This window comes from Diabrotica undecimpunctata, chromosome 4 (genome assembly GCF_040954645.1).
Source record: "Diabrotica undecimpunctata isolate CICGRU chromosome 4, icDiaUnde3, whole genome shotgun sequence".
Taxonomy (NCBI): Eukaryota; Metazoa; Arthropoda; class Insecta; order Coleoptera; family Chrysomelidae; genus Diabrotica; species Diabrotica undecimpunctata.
In genome coordinates this window covers 65,781,008-65,800,140 of record NC_092806.1, presented here as the reverse complement: position 1 = coordinate 65,800,140, position 19,133 = coordinate 65,781,008, and the positions used below count along the sequence as shown (strand labels likewise).

Sequence of the window (19,133 nt, the reverse complement as noted above, 5' to 3'; positions counted from 1 at the left end):
AAAACATAAAGTTTCTCCTAAATTGAATGCATTTGTGGGTTACAAAAGCAATATTTAACGAATCTTGTCTTTTACATCGCTTACGGTAAACTGTGTGTATGTTGCTATAAAATTGTAGTAAAGTGGGCGCTTCTTCGAGAAACCGAGATATTTTGTGTTTTATAATAATTGTCTTTACTTATAGGAAAGAAACCTAAAGGAAAGAAGATTTAACTGTAATTATTAAACATGAATAATTTGTTCTTATTTTAATGTATTGTTTTATTTTCATTAGTATAATTAGCATATTTTATACTCTTATACCTTTATTAAACGAGAAAGAAAGATATATCTTTAGTTACTGTAAAATTAACCTTCTTGAAAAATGTGAGTATTTCAATCACTAGTATACAGGATAAAACCTCCAGATTTATGAATTATTGTTTATTTGACGTTAAAGTTTCATTCATCTCTCAATAGCTTGTATTTACCAAGTAAATTATTGGGCCAAATAATTAAGCAAAAAAAAATACGGCGTTTGTGAAACTGAACCGGCCAGGTAAAACAACAGTTGTTTTGGGTAGTATGGACCTCTCTAACAAGAACCTTGTTTCATGCAGTCGATTTGTTGAACTTAGTTATTAACAAATTAAGGTCAAAAATAATAAATTTTCTCTGTTTCTATCAGCAAAAAATCAAGCATTTGAAACAAATTTAAGAGTAATAGTCTTGTGAGTAATGTGATATAAAATAATATAAAAATCTTTAAAATGGTTTTTTTAATGTTTTTGTACTTGACGTATACGTTTTAATACGTTGTTTAGAAAGTAGTAAAATAAAAGCATTTTTTGTTTTTTTTTTTTTAATAAATGTTAAAAAAAATTTTTTTTTAATAAACATAGAACCTTCATATTGTAACGAAATATTTTGCCTACCTCAGGGTAAGAATATAGGGGCAGAAATAGGACAAACAAAATAATCGATACTGGTGCGTACGGACACTCAGGGGTTAGTTGAAGAGCTGGGGTCGTGGATAAGTTGAAATAAATGGGTCGGATTGGGGTAACTACACAATGAAATGAAGGAATACTTACATAAATCTCCTGGAACAAAAATGAAACAAGATATGGCAGACAAGGTTACCTCTAGCTATTTTTATTCGGACGCCGCTTCGAAGAAAACTTCCTGCTGGAAAAAGAAAATTTCTTCTTCCCTAAAATAAAGAAACACAAACAGGGGTTAGGAGAGTTTTCTATACTAAAATAAACAAAATGGTTGGAGAAACAAATCAAACGTTTATTTTTGTCTCAAATAAACAGTTATAAAATTATAGATGGCATAAAAAATATACTATAATTAAAAGATGCAAAATACAAAATGTCAAAGAAAAAACTTACATGTGTTGTCTGTTTACAATGGGATTGCTACAAAAACTGTCAAAATTGTTTTTAGGATATTAATCACTGTGGCCAATTTAGATGACTGAAATTAAAGATATCCTTATAATTGAAAATATTCTAAAATTGAACCTTTAAAAAATATGTCACAACAAAACAAATTGGAGTTAGCTGTCATATGTCAACATTCAAATTGGATGCCAAAGAAACAAAAGATTGACAGCAACCACGCCTAGTTTTACAATATAATTTTAATTATTACAGATTCTTAAATTTAAATGAAAGCAATTATTACTTTTAGCAAAAAAATGTCTGTCTAATTTGGAAAAAATTAATATATGGAATTTTACCTTTTTTTCACTTTCACTAAAAAAAAACTTGCTACATCTCTGGGATTAAAACTAACCGGACAAATTCTCCACAGGAACAAAGGAAACCATTTCCATCCTTCAGGAACGACGATCTAAGACGTTAATGGGGCTGGATCAAGCAGGCAAACGACAACAAAGCTGGTGGGACATCCTATATAATCATTTTCCAAAATTTCTTCAGTTCCGGTGTACTGCACAAATCTTATGATGATTTAGTGGTTACTCTATTCTAATCCGCCATATTACGGAAAGTAATTACCACTTTTTACCGGCCTTGAAACTTAAACCATTACACAAAATTACCGGTTTGGTGATTCAAAATATCACACGTCCTTTCAAACTCAATCTCCTTCCCAACCTAAACTTCGCCTCGCCGGTGTCCCAAAACTAGACGCAAATCACCTCCCTCCACGCTTCTTACACCCCGTACACGCCAAGGAACTCACACAAATTCCTTACGACTTGCAATCGTTAAAATTAACATTTAATCTCTTTCGGAGTTATTGCGTCTCAGAGAGAAAAAACACAAGACTTGCAATATTTTTTCTAGGAACGTTGAACTTAAAACGCCATAAAATATCGATCGTTTTAAAATTCTTTTGCAAACAGAAAAACGAAAATATTCCACCGACAGGGGCGTACTTACAGAATTTATATTATAATATAGATATTAAATATTATATTATTATATAGATAGAAACAAATTTAAAAACGCTACAATATTACACAGAATATTGGGACTTGTGGTGCTTAAAATATGATTAAAATTTCAAAACGATGGGTTAAGTATTTTAAAAGTTATTTTATTAGTATTTCCCAAATGAAATGTTTTTGCAACAATATAAGTCAGAAATTGATAAAGTTATAGCAATTCTATGGATAGCTTACAAATAAAGACGATTTATTCTATTGGTACTCTTAAAAAAATTTAAGGAAACCGATTTTAAATAATGCAAAATTATTGTGCAACATGGTGATTTTTTGCATATAAACAAATAGAATAACTTTTTAACTATTGCTTACTATTGCTACAGGAAAATTATTTTTTCACACTTGGAAATTTAAAATTTTTTTACAAGTTTTAAAAAGAAATCGTTGTCCTATGATAATTTGGAACGAAGTAAGTATCTTGTTTTTTAAAATTGACAGCATTATTGTTTCTAATAATTAAGAGATCTAATTAGCGCCATTTAAAAAAATATACATTAAAGTTTTAATGTGCCAAATTAGAAAAAGCTTACCTGTCAACGGAATTGTCCAAAATGCTTCAAAACGTAGTGTTCAAAATCGGCCAAATCTGAAACTCGTAATAAAATTCGTAAATAATTTATTTATAATAGATTTTATATATAAAAAAAAACAAATTATCCCATTTAATTATTTCTTAAAATAGTATTGGTTTATGTATTTCTTTGGAGATATAAAATCTCAAATAAACTAGGTTTTATTTCTTGACAAATATGTTAGGAAGATGGCTTTTGTCGTGTTCAATTTCTCACATGCGAAAAACCATGTCATTTTTCGCTGTATTAATCTCTATCATTCTCTTTATTCTATTCTCTCTATCATTCTTTATATCTTGATCTTAGTGTTAGTAAGGCGAGACACGTGTTTAGAAACCGGTCAAGACAGCTCCCCCGTACGAGAAACAACCGCAAGTTAAAGCCTCTAAATACCGCGAGTGTGTGTGATAGAGTAGTATTGGTAAGACGTATTTTTATAAACCTGATTTGGCTATTATCTGTATAACCCTTTACCACCTCTCCTAATTATTTTGAACCAGCCCTATTAATACAGTTCATACACTAAAATTATATTAATAATTTTATATACAGTATAGGTAAAAGTTTATGGTCGGTATGGACCTTACGTGAGATAGAGTGAGAAACACCTGTTTAAAAAGAGAGAGGTATATTAGGTCTACCATTTAAATCGCCGAACATGCTTGAGTGGATATAATAAAAAAGGGGAAGTTCAACGTTACCAAACTTATTGATTTTATTTGACCTGTTAAAATAAACTTATTTTAAAGTCGCATCGTGCCTTATTTCCAATAAAAATAATAAACTGCATATAACGCTACAATAAAAAAACTTCATATAAAATTATTTGGCAACGTCTCATGTCGCGTGGTCAAAGCACCGAATCAAAGTAGGGACACAGGTAACGAACGACTAGAGGTAGGTCGTTGACGTTTTTATCGTTAAGAGCGTAGGCGCAAAATTTCGGGCCATCGCTTTTTAAATGCATTCTTTTTTTTTCGAATCCTAAGAAAACCAATAAATATTTTTGAAAAATTTAAACGCAGAATGAAAGAATTTATTATTACCGAGGGCACAAAGTCTCGGAAAACTTCTATAATGTTTATTTTAATAAGTTACAGGGGTGAAAAAAAAATTTAGTGTGATTTTGAATTTCAAATATCTCATTAAAAAAACGTTTTGTTTATTCTAAGGGACTTTCGGCCCTCGGTAATAATGTAATCTTTCATTCTGCGTTTAAACTTTTCAAAAATATTTGTTAGTTTTTTCAGGATTCGAAAAAAATGAATGCATTTAAAAAACATTGGTCCGAAATTTTGCGCCTACGCTCTTAACGCAACTAAGCCGATTTTCGTCAACAATAATTATGATTGTTTAACAGTAATTTCAAGTAAGAGAGTACCTACAAACATAATGGCTACTATCGTTTATGTATATATTTATTGAAGTGAAAGAACTAATGAAGGATATATTTATTATAACTTGAAAAATAAACTAAACAATACAAATAGTAAATCGTTCTTACATTTACATTACACGTTATTATTAAATCGCGAATGGTCTAAATTGACGTTAAAAAACATAAGTTTTTCTACTTTACTTCTTGTTAACCGTGTTCTTCTTTTATCTAAAATTAAACCAGATTTTGAACATGTGTTCACATTTACAATACTTTATAAATATAGTGGTTAAGTTAGGTTATACATGGCGATGGTTTTTCCACCATCGTAATGGACTCGCGATACAGGTGTACGTTTAGATGAGTCATGTCCAATTAATTGATCGAAAATACACCATCGACTTGTCATCTTTATCCATTAGAAGTAACCAGCTTCTTAACTCTTTCTTTTGTTTTTTTACCTGCATTTTTATCAGAAAATCCCTGCACTTTAAATCGCGAATCCATAAATGTACATAATGACAATGTGCCACTCTGTTATATCCCTCTAAATCTTTTTGCTAAACCCCATATTAGTAATTGTACTATGTCGGATACTATGGATGTAAGGTTACCGTTTGCTAAAATTTTATTGCAAGATTCTTGCAGGCAGCGTACTATAACAATCACTGAACTACCCTTCAAGTATTTTTGGCCACTCATTGTACTTGTTATTTCTTTAAAAGGCTGTAAAATTTGGGAAAAATGAGAACAAATAATCCAGTCTTCATTATTTAGATTTGGTCTAAGGTCTAAGTCTAAGTCTGTATTAACTAATACAAATGTGGAACGGATTGCCTCTTCTAACTCGGTCATTCTTTTTAACATGTAATAAGTGAAGTTCTACCTAGTTTCCACGTCGTGGATTGGCCTTTTGAGAACTTTGTTATGTTGTAACTGATACTTTAAAAGCCTTTCTAAAGATAAGGTACTTTTTTTGAAATGTGTTTTTTGCCGAATTGTCGAAAAAAAGACTTTTTATTTTATCTATTTGTACACGACAGCATTTAAGTGCGTTCTCCACCAATAAATTTAACGTATGAGCAAAACAATTTAAATGTTTTCATTCCAAAACATCTTTAATAGCTTTGACCATAATTGAGGCATTATCAGTTACTGCAAAATTTACTTTTCGTTTTAGACCCAACTTATTAATAATTTTAAAAGCGATATTTTCTGAATTATGTTTTACAGAAAAATGGCATCAGCCTAATAAAACCGTGGTAAATTCTAAATTTTCGGTTAAATATTGTCCTGTTAATGCGGTGTAACCCTCAGTTACTCCATATGTCCAGAGGTCAGTAGTAATACAGATATTTTCTACTTCTTTAACAACTTGTGATAATTTGCTCAGTTTTGATATAACATTCCTGAAGTAATGAACCTGACGTAATGAACAAGTTTTTCTTGTTGGCGGTTTATATCCAGGAATCCACCCTGCAAACTTTTTAAAAGCTCGTTCTTCAACTATGGAAAACGGATGAAACGAGTCTTTGCATAGGTTTCGTAAATCGATATCTATTTGTTTCTTTTGTTCTAAACTAATATTTTTATTAATAGAAGTATCCATCACCTTTTGACGCTTGGGTGGCGGTGGCAGTATGTCAGTACTTGTAGTAGAAGAAGTCAAAACCGACAGAAATGTATCAGGAGAAGTTTCAATCATTGCAATTTCAGAAAGTGGACCATAAAAGCTGCATCTTCTACAAATGTGCATTTTTTGAAAATAAAATTATTATTCTTATACTAGGTCAATAATTTTGACTAAGAAAAATAGTTCTTAATTAAATATTTATATACAATAAATAAATCCTTTGACGAATTATCAATAAAAGTTTGAAATCGAAAATGCAGATCAATCGTAAATCGAAACTCATTCATTAATCAGGATACCTAGTTATAAAAAACAAAAGAAAGAGTTAAGAAGCTGCTTACTTCTATAAAAAAAGAAAAAGAAGATTGTACTAGTGAAAATCAACCAGTACAACAAAAAGAAACTGATAAAGATGACTTAAGTCCATGGTGTATTTTTGATGAATTAATTGGACATGACTCATCTAAGCATACATCTGTATCGAAAGATATAAAAGAAGTCGACATGTATTTGTCTGATGATATTACCCACAAAAAATTTCGAACGGAGATTGGAACTGTCCATTACAGTGGTGGAAAAACCATCGCCATGTATATCCTAACTTAACCACTTTATTCATAAAATATTGTAGTATTTTAACAAAATCTGTTCCCTGTGAACACATGTTAAAAACCTGGTTTAATTTTAAATAAAAGAAGAACACGGTTAACAAGAAAAGTGGAAAAACTTATGTTTTTAATTTATTTATTTGTTTAATTTATTTTTCAAGTTATAATAAATATATCCTTCGTTAGTTTCTTTCAATATTATAGCCAATATGTTTGTTTGTGTACTCGCTTATTTGAAACTACTGGTAAACAATCAACTAGTTACAGTTTACGAAAAACGGTTCCGATAAAAATGTCAACGACCCCAGTTTCATGGGTATATTAGGATCAGAACCAGAGATATGTAAAATATCTCTGATCGGAACTAATAGTCTCATGGGCAATAAACGTCAATAAGAAATATAGAGGGCAGAACAAAGGGAAATATGATTGTTATCTTTGTCTATTCGCTGAAAATATGATTTTATATCTGTGTTAGATATCCTGTTAAATTTTACCATATTGACCATAAACTTTTACCTACACTGTATGTACACCCTTTTTTGTACATATTGAAAAATGTCGATTTCATACCCACATGAAACTTGTTTAAATCGATTTATTTTGATGCAAATATGCTACGTTGAAAAGTTTATGGAAAATTTTCTATGGCAAACTATTTATGTACCACAATTTTTGAACAAATTTTGAAAAATCGCTTGGTTTTCTTCGAAACCACTTTTTTTAATAACTTGAGTTAGTTTAAGATGAAATTTATTTTTGCGATTTTTATGAACAACGCTTACTTAAAGCGTAAAATGTAGATAAATGCTTAAGTCAAGTTACAAGTTCATAATTCCATTTTGATTATATATTGCAAAAGTTAGTTTAAATTATCTATAAACATATTGATTTACCTTTGCGTTTCGGAATATATACATTTCTAAACTTCTAAACTTTCGAAACACATTGTATATTATTTTTTACCTACAAGCTGAATCTTATTTTAATCGAAATAATATGATGCAGCTATATTACAATAACAATTTCACCAAAGTTTACTACAGAAACCTGGAAATTATAAACAAAAGAATTAATTGGTTTCAAATAAAAATGAATTTTTTCATTTGTTAAAAAAATGTTGTAAATAAACAGCTTCTTGTGGTAAACTTTGGATAAACTTTTTTCTGTAACGTTGAAGCATCATATTATTTCAATTAAAATAAGATTCATCTTGAGAATAAGAAATCAAAAGTACATAAAAATTAAAAAAAAAACAAACGTCGAAATCCATAAACAAGAACCGAAGATACAGATAACAGATCATTCTCCCTCCAACGATCTCGCAAGTTTCAAATACGACCGATTTTGAGGACCACATTTTGAATCTTTGTGGACGATTTCGTTCAAAGGCAATTTTTTCTCGAATTTGGCACATTACTTTAAAATATTTCTTTCAAATGACGCTAAATAGATCTCTTAATTATTATAAACAATGCTGCTGTCATTTTTAAAAAACAATGGACAAACTTCGTCCCAATTTTTTCTAGGACAACTTTTTTTAGAGTTGTAGAAAAATGCAAGCCTTAAAAATATGAAACATTAATTTTCTGCAGGCAATAGTTCAAAAGTTATTCTGTTTGTAAGCTAAAAATCAACATGTTTTTGCAAATAATTTTGTAATTTATTTTATTTTTTATTTAAAATCGTTTTTCTTTATGATCATATTTTAAGCACCATTTCGTGTAATCTAAAGCTTCTATATTCATTATTGAAGAAGTTATTAACATTTATAAAAAAAACCGAAATTTCTGATTTATTTTTGCAAAATTTTTAAGTAATAAATAACGATAAAAACATTTAAAAAACGCCAATTTTAAGTTTCAAGTTCAAGTTTTTTGTATTACTTAGATTATTACTCTTAAATTTGTTTCAAATTTAACTGAGAAAACTGTCGCAAAGCAGTTCCCGAATCTCTATCTAATGAGCCCGGCTTATCGACCACGTGACCTTCTCATTGATCATTTAGATCACTTGGTCAATAAACCTGATAAATTAGAAAGAGGTGCAGGGACTGCTTTGCGTCATTTTTATCTGACGCATTGGGTAACGGGCTAGTATTGCAACGATCAGTCTATCTTGTATTATACACTCATGGACAAAAATATCGAATATTTTGGAATTTTACAATTTTTTTTGTAGTCACTATTATTTCAAAATAATTTTAGATTACTGATAATACTCATATAGTAGGCTGATGTACTCAACTGGTTTGAGATATTTTGATGCTTATTTTGACGTTTATTCAGTGGTTAGTGTCATTCGTACATTTCATCATAAAAAACCTTCTTCACGTAAAGGAAAAATCATACTTATTCGGTTATTTCTTGTTTAATTTATTAAGTTTAATTAAATATTGTCTTAATTTAATTAAGTTTAAAACAAGTATCCCATCAATTCAACACTGCGAAAAGCCCAAGTAGCACATATTGTAAAATTGTGTACGAGGAAGGATATGCGCAAAAATGTATCGCATGACGTCTCAGCAGAACTGAATCTATAGTTTCGAATACTATAAACAGGTACCGCGAAACAGGAAATTTTGTACGAAGTCCTGGTCAAGGACGCCCAAAGTGCACAACCGCAATTGATGACCATTTTTTGGTTCTTAATTCTACACGAAATCGTTTATTGACATTGATGCGCCTCAGAAATAAGCTATTAAATGTTAGACAAGTTAATGTGAGTTCAGAAACAGTTAGACGAAGATCAAAAGAAGCAAACTTAAAGCCCAGACGCTCCGCCAAAGTTCCACGTCTCCTAAAAAATCATAAAGCTCGTCGTTTGGAATTTGCAAGAACACATATTTAGTGGAATATCGACAAATGGAAAAACGTTCTTTCCACTGATGAGACCAGAATCCTATTATGGAAGTCAGATGGTCAAATCTACCTCTACAGAAGAGTTAGAGAACGATTCACCAGCTGAAGTCTCGCCCAGACTGTTAGTTTTGGAGTTGATGGCATAATTCTTTGGGGGAAGGTATTAGTTGAGAGGTACGTACCGCACTTGTGAAAGTGATTGGATGGATGACTGGTGATTCTTACGTTTAAAACATCCTGTAAGATCATGTTTTGTCATGTGTTGGTTACATTAAATATGAAAGATTCACGTTAATGCATGATAATGCTCGACCACATGCTGCTGCCATAGTGAGTAATTATCTTGATGAGTTTCAAATTCGAAGATTGGATTGGCCACCGTTTAGCCCGGATTTAAATCCAATAGAGCACATGTGGGATCACCTAAAACGAAGCATACGACAAAGAAATCCAGTTCCAAATACGATATGTCCAAAATTTACTTGCAAGCATGCTGAGAAAGATGCAAGCAGTAATAAGAGCTAAAGGGAGGAATACTCGTTACTGATCATGCACTTCGTTCAGTTGAAACGACTTGTTTAAGCAATTTAAATTATCATTTAAGTTTAGTGTAAAATAACCTTATTTACTTAATATTTATTTTTTTTGCAATTTTCTCCGGATAAAAACTTAAAATTGTTCATTAAACATAGTTAAAATAAACTCCATTTTACAATAAACGGCTTGTTTGATCAGAATTTATTTTGAAAAAACAAAAACTAGAAAATTCCAAAATATTCAATATTTTTGTCCGAGTGTATTTATATGATTATATGTCTATGGCGATAACTAAGCTAACCTAACCTAAACTTGAATTAACGAAAATCGTACTGTTTCAAAAGTATGGCTAGATAACAATTTTAGAGGTTCTTATTAAGCCTTTTTAGAAGTATATTCACTTGGTTTGGATGTTCCTTAGTCAAAGATTAAAAATCACGCATTTGACAGCACACATAATTTCTGGAGAATAGTTTATTGGAGTTTATTTCGAAATCCACTAAAGATTACCAACAAGAAATGAACTCCAATGTTTTTCTACCAAATTATGTATGTAGTCGTTGTCAGTTATGATTTATTATTAATGGAAAAATTACCGATGGTTTCATGAAAAAAAAAATTTCAAGACAACATAAATAAAATTTTCAAAAATATGTCATTGAGATAATCACACAAAGAAAAGAAATAGTGGTATTTCGTTTGCCGTCTTACCATTGTAAATTAAATCCAGTAGAGTTAATATGGGTTAAGTAAAAGGTCAAGTGACCAGAAAAATATAACTTTTAAATTGAAGGATGTCTGACAACGTTTACTAAATTATATAAAAAGAGAACAAAATATAATGAAATCAATGCCGTAAGTAACATAAAAAAGAGATGTAGACTCTTGGTAATGACATTGAAGCAGTTTGTTGACCAGTAATCATTCCTATCGGGTCCGACAACAAATCTAATTAAAAATATAAATAAACATCACAGCGATTTATTAGCATGAACAATAATTTGACTCGACATATTATCTTTCTCCTCTAAAATCAGTGCGTGCGTTTTTGTTGGTTCGACACTGGTTCTTTATTTTCATCCCTGTAGTAGATATATCTACTACAGGGTAGTCTCTATCCATCTACTTCGCCTTATAATACAAGGAAAAGTGGAAGGAAAGAGATGGATTGGTCGAAAGAAACTTTCATGGCTGCGTAATATTAGACAATGGTGTGATTCCACAGTAGAAGAATTATTTCGTGCAGCAGCCGACAGAGAAAGGTTACAGGAAATTGTAAACATGATGACGGCTAACGTCTGAATACGGACACGGCGCCCAAAGAAGAAGAAGTAGATATATAAACGTTGGTTTGTATAACGTTTGTTCCAACACGCAATTTTCAATTTTTTTATGATTTGTATTGTTCGATGACGATAATTCGAAAACCGATGTTGAAACGAATCTGACAACTGACATTATTTGGTAAAAACTCGTAGTTTCAAGCAGTCAATTTTTTATATGATATTTGTAGGTTATTCACATGGGTAAGGATATATATTACAGTAGACTCCCTCTATAACGAGAACTGAAATGGCAGACTAATTACCTCGTTATAAGCGGATCTCGTTATATCCAACAACAATAATACATACATATGAATATGTAGTTTTCTAAAACAGTAACTTTCTATAGTGAAGCCATTTGGAGCAATATAAGATGTTAATAAATATTGTTTGAATGGCGTTTTTGAAAAAAAGTTGTTTAGTTTTATTGTTAATGAAATAGATTAAAACAAAAAGAGTTGTTTACTTTTATTGTCAATGATATACGGTAAAACAAAAAATCTGTATTCTGTAAATCTGTATAAAGCGTATTTTTAAGAATAACATAAACTACTGCGTCTTAAATTGCAAGAAATCTGTCATTTTTAACTGGTTTAAATTGTCCAGTATTGTATCTATCATATTTTCTAAAGATGTAAAACAGTTTTATGCTTTTACATTTGCGTTTTTTCTTTGGATAAAGTTTCTGACAACCTTCAAAACACTTTCCACATCTTGTCTATTAGGACCTATATTTTATTAGGTGTGAATGGTCAACCCCCTACAATGACACTTGTGAATCATAAATTGTATATTTCCGACTAAGAATGATAAATTGTACGAAGTTTATTGCGAACGGCAGTTAAAAAGGGTATTTATTAATAGCTACGGTCGGACCAAAACGTAAAAAAACACGTTTTTCAATCTTATTTTCTCTCGTTATAAGCAAATTTACCTCGGTGTAAAGGGTTATAATTCAATAAAAATTTCACGATACATCTAATGTACCTCGTTATAAGCAAAAACTCGTAATAACCGTGTTCGTTATAGAGTGAGTATATATATAAATAAACTTATATAAATAGTATATACCACAAAGAGAGCTGTTTACTCTGCTTAAATACTTAGAGTCTTATATAATAGAGTCTATACTCTTAAAGAAGAAATACTCTAACTTATATTAGCTATTTCCTTCATCGTCAGTTATATTATAAAATTATAAGTTACTTACGTCACTATATAAATAAATAACAAGTCTATTATAAGTACGTGAATATGTATTATTTTAACTTATTTTAACTGAAAATTTCAGTTGTATTATAAAATCTAAGTGTTTGAATAAATGATTGTATAATCGAAGCCCAAAAAATTTAAAGAAAAAAATTCTAGTGTGCACGGCAGTCCAACGAGTCCTTGCATTGGCTCGATTACTTAAATGATCGTTACGAAACCGTTATTGGACGATCAAAATTTTTGTTGGGACAATCGGATTGACTAGGCAATGAACGATCAATAACGCTTATTGAACGCTTAATGACGGTTTTCCGTTGTGTTGTAACAAACCTATTGTAATTTTTACGTCAACAGAGTAGATTCTTTTAAAAATAATATCTATAAATATCCACAAGGAACAAGTTAATTTCTTATTAAAAGAACCCTTTTGGGCTATATCACAGATCGTTCGTTTTTGGAATAAATATTCCATCTTAAGTGCTGCTACTAGATATAGGTACGTGTTAAAAAAATTTACCATTTTATGAAATTATCAGTAACCATGTAATCCTAATACCAATTAAATAACATTTAAAAGGTTTCCACCCATATAATTATTGTCTTTAAACATGTATACCTAGTAGCAGCATTAAAGATGGAATATTTATTCCGAAAACGTTCTGGGATTTATCCCAAAAGGGTTCTCTTTTATCGGTTGTCAGTATATACCAGTATTTAATAGTAATTGGTAAAAACAGTTTTTTTGAAGTTTATTATTTTTTATGATTTTATTTTATTGACTATTTTTCTGCATTATATAGGTAAGCAGATTAATCTTAATAGTTTAGTTTATAGGTATAATGAACTAATATTTTTTATAATATAATTTATGTCCTTAATAAATTCTTAAAAATATTTGCAGTTTCATAGCATTCATTGTTTCTTGGAGTTTTCGATGGAACTGTTATCTTTCTGTTATTCATATACATACACACCCTAAACGCTCCCGATAATAAGCAACGAGTCTTTAGTATTGTCCTTGTGTTTTGACCGGCTTACTATCGCCTAAAATCACTTTTTGGCCCTTTCAATGTTCCATCCATAAATTATCTCGAGTAATATACTATGTATATTCATAAACAAGTACAAAATATAAGAAAAATTGAATGACTGTTAACGGAGTTCCAACACACAGAGCAGAATAGAGAGTGGGAAATATTTGTTTAATATTTTTAAAGCGTATTGAAAAACATAAAACAAATTATACCGTGAAAGAATTTCTTTTCGGAAAAATTATGCCTTATGTTGAAATGTTAAATAAGATGAATTTTATTTATTTATTTTTTTTTCATAGACGAAAGTAAAACCAAATATGAAATAGTATCCTAATATATCATACCTTGATTTCTCCTAAAATATAAGTTTGAAAGTCATAACATGATCGTCTTCTATTCCACTGATTTTATTTACTCTCGCAGTCACACCTTTGTATCAGTTGCGCGAACGACACGAGTTGCAGGCGTGTTCTGTTTTATCGTTTTACAGCAGCCACTACATTAGGGCTCCCAATTGGAAAGTTAGCTTGTAGAATACATCTTGATGATGGAGAGCAAATTACACCGTTTTGACAAAAACTGATCTTCGCTATTCTTCTTCGCATGCTATATCAGAATTATCGTACGTTGGCGATCACCATTGCGAAGGCTTCTCGATCTTCTGCAATATGGAATAATTGTCCTGCATTTTATATCTGAGTCCATTCACGAATGTTTTTTAACCAAGAAACTTGTTTTCTTCCTACACCTCTATGGTCCTATATTTTGCCTTTACGGATCAGTTGTAATATTTTATATCGACTTCCCCTAACTATATGTCCCAAATATGACATTTTTCGATGTTCAACAGTCTTTAGCAGGTCTCTTTGTTGACGCTCCTTAGAACTTCTTCATTCGTTTTCCTTGCTGTCCAAGGTATCTTTAGCATTCGTCTATGAACCCACATTTCCAATGCTTCAATTTTGTTCAGGATCGATACTTTTAGCGTCCACATTTCTGCACTATACAAAAGTACGGACCAAACATAGTACTTAACCATTCTTTGTCTTAGTACTTAACTAAGATGATTATTGCAAAGAAATGACTTAATTTTTATAAAAGTAGTTTTATGTATTGCTATTCTACATTTTATTTCTATGTCTGGATCTAGTTGGCCCGGTATCTCAGTTCCCAAATACGTCATTTTGTGAACTTTCTCATTTTGGATTCCGTTTAATTGAAGCTTTGCATTGGGATGTGGGTCACGACTAAATACTAAAAATTTGGTTTTGTTTGAGATTACTTTAATGCACATTTTTTCCTCTTCTACCTCGTGAATACGATCAGGCACAATTCGGAGACCTTCTATCGTCTGAATATCTAATTACATTAAGTAGTTCCCCGTTGGTTTTTATTCCATATGGTTGTGTCTCAAGTGCCTTTTTAAATAACTGGTTCGAGTAAACATAAGTCCACGAAACATGAAAATACATCTTTTCTTTGGTCACGGCATTCTTAAAATAGGATGTTAAGCGCAAAAAGTGCCTCTTTGGTTCCCATAACATTTCTAAAATCAAATTGGGTATCTTCGAGATCTTCTTCGCATTTGCGTCTAATTCTGTTGTGAAGTATTTTCAGGAAAATTTTAAGAGTGTGGCTCATTAGGTTAATTAATCGATATTCTGAGCATTTTCCCGCATTGTGTTTTTTAGGTATTGCGACAAAGATGGATTTGAGCCAATCTGTGGGAATCACTCGGGTATTATATACCTATTGAATTAAAAAATCTTACTACTACTTTTATGTTATCATCCTCCATGAGTTTCAGCAACTCAGTTGGTGTATCATCTGGACCACGTATGGCGTATATGCTAGCAAAAAGACAAGATTTTCAGAATCCCTTTACTTAATCAGGTGTGGCTGAAAAAAAGTGGTTGACGTTATTTTTATATCATCATAAAGAGAAACTTTCAATAAGAAGACCAACTGCTACATCCTTAGGCAGAGTATTTGGATTTAATAAGGACACTTTTTTAACCTTTATAAATAAAGATTTTTTCTACACTAAAAATAGCTATCCAACAAATCGTATTTAGAACGTGGATGAATCTGACCTTACAATAGTAGGGAGTAAGATACCATCTATCCTCGGTCATAGAGGGAAATACTAGAAGCATCACTTATTTTAGCAGAAAGATAATTTCTTAATACAACAGTTGTTTGCATAAATGCTACAGGTCATTTTGTACTACCGTTTATTCTTCTACCAATTAAAAAATGAGTAGCCGTCGCGCAGGATCATTTAGAGTTAGTTACACATCCATCAGAGTAGATTCAAATAAACATTTTCACAGACTGGTTCAAACACTTCATTCAACACACTAACTTGACTGCTGAATTGAAGGTTTTATTCATTCTAGATGGACATTATAGTTATACTCGTAATATCGATATTATAGACATCGCTAGGGAAAAAACGTGGACATCGTTTCTTTACATCTACATACAAACTGCAGCCGTTACACAAGACTTTTAAGAGACCGTTAAAAACATACTAAAGTAAGGAAATATACATGTGGTTTAGAAAAAATAACAAACCTTTAAGTCCATATGATCGTGGAGCTGTTTGAAAGATCCCATTTGAAAGTACAAACATCGAATGTGTTAAGTAATATGGACTAGCTGCGCAACAAAATGTTGTAAGTAACAGTTGTAAAACCAACATTATTCCGCTGGTATCAAGATCTGAATCTGGTCAAGGCCTAGTAGAAATACTGGTACCAGAAAAAAGGGCTATTGTATAACTATACTATATAAATATGTTTAACCGCTACCTTAAACATCTGGGCTTAATCAGAGCACTCTAAATCTGGCGTCTCGGTATGCTATAAGTCAAGTGCCGAGAAATAAAGAAAAGTGTCTAACAAAGAAAGAAAATTGCCGTAGCAGCTGTCATAACATTCACCCATCTTCACCCTACAAGAATAATTTATTAAATAAAAATTTTAAGAGACCAGAAGCAAAAGTAAATAATTAACTGGGACAAAAAATAAAATAAATATTCCGAAGAGAAACAAAGGAACAAAGAAAAATAAGATTTATGACTCTGAGAAACAGCACGTTTTCCAGTTTAATGCAGACAGTGAGCCTGGCGAGTTTTTGGGCCAAGAATCTGCTAACACTGCTGATGCTAAATGTATGTTTTGCCAAAGATTTTTTTTACAGATAACAGTGGAGAAACTGGATTAAGTGCAGATTGTGCGGGCTCTGGGTTCATTATGATTGTGCTGTTCCAGAGTTTGATACATGGATATCTCACTTCTGCAAGTGAACTAGGCTACTTCTTTCATTTTTCACAATTTTCTTATTTTAATTTATTTGCTCTCATAGATGTTTAGTTCTATTTTTGTTATTAATATGTGAATAGGGTACCTATTCCTTATTTGGTTACTCATTTATGATTTTGTTTTTTGTGTATGATTTTATTTTGTTAATTAAGATATTTGATAGAAGGCTGGCTGTTAATTACTACATATAAATATATAATAATATATTTTTATGTAGTTTACAATAATCAAATATTAAAGAGAGTAACAAAACATTTAGAAAAACTGTTCAGTGACAGTTTCCTTCAACTTATATAAGGTTGAGTTTGAGAAACTAAACTGCTACACACCACTACGCTATAAAACAGTTAGTAGTAAGGTTTGAAAAATTAATTTTTCGAAATAAATTTAGAAATGTTCTTTTAAATTAAAAATCTTCATGTTATTTTTTTTCCGAAACAATTAGTATTAAAAAACTTTTTAATTATTTAGACCGGGTCTAGCGCTTTTCACTGGCAATTTTGTTTTACAAGCAAACGATTTAACGCTTCATAGTCAGAAAATTAATGCTATTTAAGGGAATTTTATTTAAAAATGCGAACAAAAACATTCCTTTGTTGCCGTCCTAAAGTTGTGTCGCAGCGTTTTCAAAATCTTCTCGATTAAGACGAAAATTTCAAAGCTAATTAAATATAAACACCTCAATAATCACCTACAAAGGCGAACTATTCCCATTGGAAGCGACCGTCTCCGCTCTCGGCAGGAACTATTGTGAAAACGTGTTAAAATTAATTATGGATTGTCTCCTCAAACTTGTCGTGAAGATGTTTCGATTATTTGTACCAATTACGGACAACATAGCACAATCTTTACGTCATTGATATTATTATATTATCTATATAATAATATTTTTAATAATCCTCAGATATTTTTTCAGTCATATATCCGATTTGTCAAAAATATGAATTTTTTGAAAGAGGTAAAATTTTTCTCAAGAAAAAAATTGTATGGTACTGAGATATTTAAATTTTTAATAACTATTATTCATGTAAGGGGCGGTTTTTTAATAGAAATTGTCAAATTAGCATTTCTTGATTATTAAGATTTTAGTTTTCTATAACATTATTTTTAGGAATTATTTTTCTTTTGTTGAAATGAATGAAAAATTATACAAATTGCATTTTGTCTATGGTCGAAGTAATTGATACTATCGACAAGCTTAACAATTGTATGCTGAGTTATATCCAGGACATAGGGTGCCCCATCACACAACGTTAGCTCATCTTCACCACGCTTGCTCCAAAAGGGCACATTTACGAAACAAACGGCTGACTGCGGGCGCCCTCGATTAGTACGAATTATGCAAGAACAAGAAGCAGTTCTCGGTTTAATTTCGGAGTTACTAGAAAAAAGTTCTAGAAAAATTATCAATATATTGAATATAAGAAATTTTACTGTATTTAAAATTCTTAAAGGATATCAATTGTAACCGTTTTATATGCATACAACTTGTGCAAACTCTACACCGAGAGAACTTTTACGGATTTTTTCCAATGGATTCTTCATCATACGGATCATAATTTTTTAAGTGGCGTTTTGTTTGTTTACGGGGCTACTTTTGGACAATATTCTATACGCAATTTCCATAACTTATGAGCTAAGGAAAATCCACCTGAAATCTTTAAAGCTCATGTTTAGTTTCTAGTAAATATATGGTTTGAAGTAAGTGATGATCATTTAATGGCTGGTGAAACTTGTCTTATTTTTCTACAAAAAGAGTTAACTATTCTTTTTGGGAAATTCCTCTACAGCTAACACAAACTTATGGCTCATGCATGTTGGTGCACTAGCCCATTTTAGTGTGCCCTTAGATACAGTTTATCCATATAATCGGATAGGTAGGGGAGCTACAAAACTTTGGCCTGTTCGATGGATTTAAAACATGAAAATGTTGAAGGAATCCAATTATAGCCGTGTGAGACAATAAAAAAATACATGACAAATATTTGCACAAAGACGAGAATCATTAAATCAGAAAGTTGAATCTTGTGTTACGTCTAAACATAAAAGTACGCCATTTTGGACGTTTGTTGCAGCTTTGCATCTATTTAAAAAAAAATTATTAGTGTTTATTTTTGCTATTGTTCTGATTTAATGATATGGAATTAGTTAGTTTTTGATAATATATTAAAATAATTCAGACCATTACT

At 30.9% G+C, this 19,133-nt stretch overlaps 2 protein-coding genes across 5 annotated transcripts in view; one reads left to right on the top strand and one right to left on the bottom strand.

Moving 5' to 3' along the window:
• The window catches only part of LOC140439614 (uncharacterized), a 1,046,430-nt gene that overhangs the window by 516,967 nt on the left and 510,330 nt on the right, over positions 1-19,133 (top strand). The gene's annotated exons all lie outside the window — the stretch shown is intronic.
• Positions 1-19,133, bottom strand: part of hdly (hadley) — a 359,652-nt gene that overhangs the window by 263,253 nt on the left and 77,266 nt on the right. Inside the window, exon 3 of one of the 2 annotated variants that reach the window (XM_072529637.1) lies at positions 2,989-3,044. The exons of the other annotated variant lie outside the window; for it this stretch is intronic. The gene's annotated coding sequence lies outside the window, so the exon portion shown is untranslated. The remainder of the gene's footprint in view (positions 1-2,988; positions 3,045-19,133) is intronic. 2 annotated transcript variants of the gene reach the window in all.